The 7,465-nt window shown below is 48.5% G+C and overlaps 1 pseudogene; it reads right to left on the bottom strand.

The window, feature by feature from the left end:
- Positions 1-1,460: 1,460 nt before the first annotated feature.
- The window catches only part of LOC107661826 (C-factor-like), a 9,285-nt pseudogene continuing 3,280 nt past the window's right edge, over positions 1,461-7,465 (bottom strand).

Here is a 7,465-nt window from a genome sequence, read left to right as displayed (position 1 = left end):
GGGGGGGGGGGGGGGCTTAGACATGAGGAAAGGAAGCAAGGAAAGGAGAAAAGACTCTATTGACAGATAGGTTGAGTGTTACTCTAGAGCAGAGGTGCTCAAACTCGGTCCTGGAGGGCCGATGTCCTGCAGAGTTTAGCTCCAACCTGCCTCAACACACCTGCCTGGAGGTTTCTAGTATGCCTAGTAAGAGCTTGATTAGCTGGTTCAGGTGTGTCTAATTGGGGTTGGATCTAAATTCTGCAGGACACCGGCCCTCCAGGACCGAGTTCGGGCACCCCTGCTCTAGAGGGACTTACACTACTTTCTCTTATACCACTGTTTGACTAATTTATATTCCAGAATCTGGCAATAATGTTTGAGAGGTCATTTTAGGTCAATCTCTTATCCTGCAAGGTCCATCTTGTTCACTGTTAGTAGCAGCTCACACCGTGACTCCCTTGCCACCTTGCTGTTGTCTGACTGAAACTAGTAATGGTCCTCCAGGTAGTTTGCAGTTACTGATGGATTAATATTTGGTTTAACGCACAATTATTCACCTTAATTCTTAAATTCTTTTGCAGTTAATATATTTTCTTCTCGACATACTGTATTATGCACACACTGTTGTTCTATTCCCAGAAGCATTCATGTTAATAGTTTAATCACAAACCTATGTCCCAGTGGCACAACACTATAAGCCCCAGCCTAGATGTTTGGCCAGAAGGCAACCGCACCAACAATCTATTTCATAATTTCATGACCTCCAAAGACGAAATGTTGCTGAAACTGTTGAATTGTTGAAAAAGAGCTGGGAGGTCTGAATAATCAGCATCAAAGCTGGACAGCAGTGCAGCGTCCAGAATGTTGTCCCGACTCCCAAACCTCTCGGCTGTACCCTTCCCAGTTGATGTGATACTAGAGACAACCCCTTTGCCGGCAGTCCAGGATATTCCACAAACACCATCAACCTCACCAAACTCTTTTGCCCGTTTGAGGATGGTACCCAGTGGAAAGACTGATGGGCACACTTAGGAAAAAGAAGAAGGCCTTCCAAACTTTGTATACCAACTGAGTTCCACAATACCTATCAGTCTTTCCATAGGGTACTATCCTCAAATGGGCAAAAAAAACAATTAGTGAGGTTGATGGTCCACTTCCATTGTACAGAAAATCATCCGGGGCCACCAGAAGTGCTCATGAAGGGTCTGGCTAATGCTGGGATGAACATTGCACAGGAAGAAGAGATTTCGTTTCATAAATGCTTCATAAAATGTATTTGCCTGAGCTTGAGCAGAATAATTTTTTCATGTTTTACATCTCTCTAGCATGATTACACAAAAACATATTTTAATACTGTTTTTTTTATTTTTATGAATTATTACCTTTTTTCCCTGATTCAGCCATGTGTGTGTAATTGACAGCATATACAATTAAGAGAGCGAGAGAGACAGCACTGCTTTATTGATCAGAGTGTTTTATTGTATGAAATGGTATAAAATTGGCATGTGTCTGTCATAAACCTTTGACCACATTTTTCTTCTGGTTTACCAGGGCATTGTTTCTCCAGTGTAGTCCAAGAATCCTCCGTGCTGCTTCTCATTAAGGCTACCAATGACATGCAGCATTCCCTCCACACTTTCTTTTGGTTCAAGTGGTGCCTAGTGAAAATATAAACATACATATACAGTAGTTCAGTAAAATCCATTCAACAATTTTCCAAATTGTTTGTAGTATGCTTGGGGATATGGAGCCTCTCCCAAAGTCTTGGGCAGGAAAATACCCTGGGTGAATGGGCAGTACATTGCAGGGCTAAAGACCTGTTCACACCAACACAAATCTTCAGCATGAAAATCTTGTCCAATTTTTGCATTATCAATGTGAATGCAGAAGCACACGACTACTGCAGCGGAGGGAAAAGTTTCTGTGAACCTACATTTAACAACCTGCAGTAATATACAGTTTGTTCCTCAAAGCTATCAATTATCTTCAGAAGACATGGGTCCGTATTCAAAAAACATCTTAAGGCTAAAAGTAGCTCATAACTTGTCGATTTAGGAGAAAATCTTAAAAATAATGGGCATGTCAGTCCTAAATTTAGGACTCCTACATTTTTTGCTCTAAGGGTATTTCACAAAGCGTTTTAGTGCTAAAACTATCTCCTAAATCTGTGAAAGTCACTAAGACCAAATCACAAACTATCCTAAAATTGCTGTTGCTGGCAATCTGCCTTGGAATATAAACATTTTAGTAACACGCTGCATTTATTTGCACACATGTTTTCTTATGCATCTTTTTTGGTTTTGGAGGTTATCCCAATTCCAGATTGTCCTTTGATTATATCCTTGTTTTCATTAACAAGTTGGGAAAGAAGTAACAGCTGTTCCCTTTCAGTAGGTTACTCTCGACGTCACATCGGTATGACTGACGAAATTGGGATCTCGCTTAAGCCGGGCTCACACTACAGGAGTTTTAAATCCAAACCGATTATGAAATCTGGTTGCAGCACACACATAAGGAGAATCTTTGCAGATTATCTTGCCTCAAATCTTAAACATGCACACACTACAAGATTTTAATATCGTGGCACATCACACACTACAAGATATTATTAAGATTATCATGCCAGAGGGAGCCTCACGTGATCTCATGCAGCAGCTCGTCATTGATATTTCAGTGATGTTTACATATGTTAGCTAGTGTGCTAGCTGCTTTCTACACTCATTCAAAACTGAGGCGATTTCACTCCAGTGCTTCTCTTTCTCCTTACAGTTGTAATATGTTTTCGACACATTATACAGACAGTTGTGTTACTATAAAACATCAAGAAGCAGTTTCCTCCATCTCCACTATCCAACGGGGCCGTACAGCAGCTGTTTTGCGGTCGCGCGTTGGCTATTGTGAAAGTACTGACGTAATCATATAGCCGTCATCATCCCAATTTAAATCCTAAATATCAAACATGTTTGATATGATCGGGGCAGCCCCGATTTGTGTGCGAGCCGATCGGGAGGTGCAAGATTCGATCGGTGAATGCCTCAAATTACCAGATAATCCGAGCCGAACATCGGAACTGATCGAGGGGCTCGACAAGATTTTTGCTCCGATTCTCGGGAGGGGGAAATCAGGGTAAAAGAGTTAAAAATCCTATAGTGTCAGCCAGGCATTAGAGATACCAATCTACTTCGAGTGTAACTAAATGAGCCAATGCACATTGGCATGCGATGATTGCATCCAGCTGCCGCTGATCGCAACACAAGTATAATTAGGCAGCAGGTGCAATGCATACTCAGCTTTTCGCTTCGGAGCCAAGAGATCACATCGTTCTGCTCCTGACTACTCTACAGAGAAGGCTGAACGAGTTTAGCGCGCTCTTTGGAGCTTCTTGGTGCTGGCGGTACGGCGCTTCAGCGGTGGTGGGTTGCACACATCAGGCTGCACTACCCCCTGTTTGTTTTGCAGGCAGCCATCTTCCCTGTGCACTTCAGCATGCTAAAATAGCTTTTTTCCCTAAAAGAGCATTCACGGATGCGTCTTTTTAAAGACGAAGTTGCGTCTGGCAAACTCGACATTGTGTCATTGTAAAGACGACATTGCGTCTTACTATAGACAACATATCACATGTGTGTTTTGGGATGCGGTCGTTACCTGGCATCGGGTGATGGTCACAATCGCTGCCTCACATGTCTGGGCATTAAGCACGCTGAGGTGGCGTTCATGGATGAGTCATGTTCTCATTGCAGGAAGATGACCATCTCGGAGTTGCGGACCAGGCTCCATTACCTCAAAAGGGGCGGAGCTCCGTTGCCTCTGCCTCGTTCTAGTTCTCGTCCTGGTGGCAGTCAGGCGAGAGCTACTTTAGGCAGTAGCACGGATAACAGTGATGGCAAACCCTCCAGGGAACCAACCCTCGAGGGACCATTGCTCCCCTTGCACTCCACAACCAGTTGAGCTGCCAAAGGAACGTGTTGGACCCTCTACAAGGAGCATACCAACAGTATCCTTTGGCGCTCCTCCCGACGATTGGATAGTCTCCCAGTTCATATCAGAAATGTCTCAACTCTATTTTTAAGTCTACTCTTAAAACTTATTTTGTGTCCTTGGCATTCAATATTTTTTGACTTGCTGTGCAATGATCCTTTATTTTGGTGAACCTCATCCATTTTAGTTTTACAGTGTGTATTTTATAGTTTGTGTTTTATTGTTTATGATCTTGTTGACCGGTTTTATTTTGCATACTCTGTGCAGCACTTTGGTCGACTTCGGTTGTTTTAAATGTGCCATATAAATAAACATTGTATTGTATTGTATTGTATTATATTGTATGTCAATCGCTGCAACGGAGGGTGAACCGGAGCTTTCTGGAGAGGAAGATTCGGTTGTGCTGCTGCCCTCTGGGACGGTAGCAATGCCTGAATCGGATCCGGAAATGACGGCTACGTGTTCCCGGGCCGCCGAGAGGGTAGGGCTCGAGTGGAGACCTCCACCATATCCCGAGCCTTCAAGGTTGGATGATTGGTTTCTCAGGGTGGCCCGCACTGGTTCTCAGCGCCCTGCCCCGGTGCCATTCTTCCCGGAGGTGCATGAGGAGCTTACCAGGTCGTGGACGGCACCTTTTTCTGCCGGAAACCGACCTGCTAATTCCTCCTTCCTCACCACTCTCGACGGTGCTGCAACTAGGGGGTATACGGGGGTCCCCCCAGTGGAGAGGTCGGTTGCGATGCATTTGTGTCCTAATACAGCTTCCACTTGGCAGGGCAAACCGTGCCTCCCCTCCCGGGCCTGTAGGTACTGCTTATGTGGTCTGTGGAGAAGCTGTCTCCACCTTACACGCTACGGCGTTACTGCAGGTCCATCAGGCTAAAGCACTGAGGTACCTGCACGAGGGTGGTCACTATCCGGAAGTTCTGAAAGAGCTCCGAACCGCAACTGACCTCGCGCTCCGAGCGACGAAGTTCACCGCGAGTTCTCTGGGTCATGAGATGTCCACACTTGTGGTCCAGGAGCTCCACATCTGGCTGTGTCTGGTCGACATGAGGGATGTCGACAAAGTTTGGTTCCTCAAGGCCCCCGTGTCCCAGACCCACCTCTCGACAATAGAGAAGTTTTTTCTATCTCTGGGTCCCAAGAGGACACGGAGAGTTGCGGACGGACCAAACCCGGACCACACTCTTCCTCCTCTGTCGCCAGCAGGGAGCAGCGGGCGGTTTGAGAGCATCATCAAAGGCCCTACTCACACACCCTCTCGCACCTCAGCCAGTTGGGCCTTCGGGTCAACTGGGGAAAGAGCAAACTCTCCCCGACGCAGAGGATCTCTTTTCTCAGTATGGAGTTGGATTTGGTCAAACAGACAGCACTCCTCAGTCGGTGTTGAACATGCTCAGTCAGTGCTGAACTGCCTGAATATGTTCAAGAGCAGGACGGCGGTCCCACTGAAATAGTTTCAGAGGCTCCTGGGGCATTTGGCAGCTGCAACGGCTGTCACGCCGCTGGGGCTGCTTCATATGAGACCGCTTTAACACCGGCTCCATGGCAGAGTCTCGAGGTGGGCGTGGCACCGCGGCACTCACCGGGTCCAAGTTACACCGGCCTGCCGCCAAACCTTCACCCCGTGGTCAGACCTTGCATTTCTTCGGGCAGGAGTGCACCTGGAGCAGGTCTCCAGGTATGCTGTGGTGTACACGGATGCCTCTACCACTGGCTGGGGCCACGTACGACGGGCATGCAGTGCAAAAATTTAGTTGTTAGCAGTACGCCTCGCCTTGAACCGTCTCAGAGGGACCTTACGAGGCAAGCACGTGCTGGTCCGCACGAACAACACTGCGACCGTTGCGTACATCAACTGACAAGGTGGTCTTGGTTCCTCAAGGCCCCCGTGTCCCAGACCCACCTCTCGACAATAGAGAAGTTTTTTCTATCTCTGGGTCCCAAGAGGACACGGAGAGTTGCGGACGGACCAAACCCGGACCACACTCTTCCTCCTCTGTCGCCAGCAGGGAGCAGCGGGCGGTTTGAGAGCATCATCAAAGGCCCTACTCACACACCCTCTCGCACCTCAGCCAGTTGGGCCTTCGGGTCAACTGGGGAAAGAGCAAACTCTCCCCGACGCAGAGGATCTCTTTTCTCAGTATGGAGTTGGATTTGGTCAAACAGACAGCACTCCTCAGTCGGTGTTGAACATGCTCAGTCAGTGCTGAACTGCCTGAATATGTTCAAGAGCAGGACGGCGGTCCCACTGAAATAGTTTCAGAGGCTCCTGGGGCATTTGGCAGCTGCAACGGCTGTCACGCCGCTGGGGCTGCTTCATATGAGACCGCTTTAACACCGGCTCCATGGCAGAGTCTCGAGGTGGGCGTGGCACCGCGGCACTCACCGGGTCCAAGTTACACCGGCCTGCCGCCAAACCTTCACCCCGTGGTCAGACCTTGCATTTCTTCGGGCAGGAGTGCACCTGGAGCAGGTCTCCAGGTATGCTGTGGTGTACACGGATGCCTCTACCACTGGCTGGGGCCACGTACGACGGGCATGCAGTGCAAAAATTTAGTTGTTAGCAGTACGCCTCGCCTTGAACCGTCTCAGAGGGACCTTACGAGGCAAGCACGTGCTGCTCCGCACGAACAACACTGCGACCGTTGCACATCAACTGACAAGGTGGTCTGCGCTCCCGTCGCAACTCGCCTGCCACCTCCTCCTCTGGAGTCAGAATCATCTGAGGTCGCTTTGTGCCATTCATATTCTGGGTCTGCACAACCATACGGCCGACGAGCTGTCACGAGCAGCGCTCCCCGGAGAAATGAGACTCCATCCCCAGACGGTCCAGCTGATTTGGAGATGTTTCGGAGCCGCTCAGGTAGACCTGTTTGCCTCTCCAGAGACCTCCCACTGCCAGTTGTTTTACTCCCTGACCGAGGGAACACTCGGCACGGACGCACTGGCACACAGCTGGCCGCGGTGCCTGCGCAAATATGCGTTTCCCCCAGTGAGCCTTCTCGCACAGACGCTGTGCAAGATCAGGAAGGACGAGGAGCAGGTCCTGCTTGTGGTGCCTTACTGGCCCAATCGGACCTGGTTTCCAGAACTAATGCTCCTCGTGACAGCCCCTCCCTAGCAGATTCCTCTGAGGAAGGATCTACTGACTCAGAGATGGGGCACCCATAGGTTCTAGGTGACCTATCCCAAGAGGTAGTACACACCATCACTTCGGCACGAGCACCGTCTATGACACGCTTACGCCTTGAAGTGGAATCTGTTCGTCGAGCGGTGTTCTTCTCACTGAGAAGACCCCGGAGATGCCCGATCAGAGTTGTGCTTTCCTTTCTGCAGCAGGGGAGGCTGTCTCCCTCCACCCTTAAAGTCTATGTTGCTGCGATTGCTGCTAACCACGACCAGTGTTGGGAAGGTTACTTTGTAAATGTAATAGGTTACAGATTACAAGTTACCCTATTTAAAATGTAATAGTAGTGTAACTTTTTCAATTACTTTATTA

Source organism: Sinocyclocheilus anshuiensis, unplaced genomic scaffold (genome assembly GCF_001515605.1).
Source record: "Sinocyclocheilus anshuiensis isolate Anshui unplaced genomic scaffold, SAMN03320099.WGS_v1.1 scaffold47, whole genome shotgun sequence".
In the NCBI taxonomy this organism is placed as follows: domain Eukaryota; kingdom Metazoa; phylum Chordata; class Actinopteri; order Cypriniformes; family Cyprinidae; genus Sinocyclocheilus; species Sinocyclocheilus anshuiensis.
The sequence above is the reverse complement of the archived record's forward strand: the minus strand, read 5'-3'. Positions and strand labels throughout refer to the sequence as shown.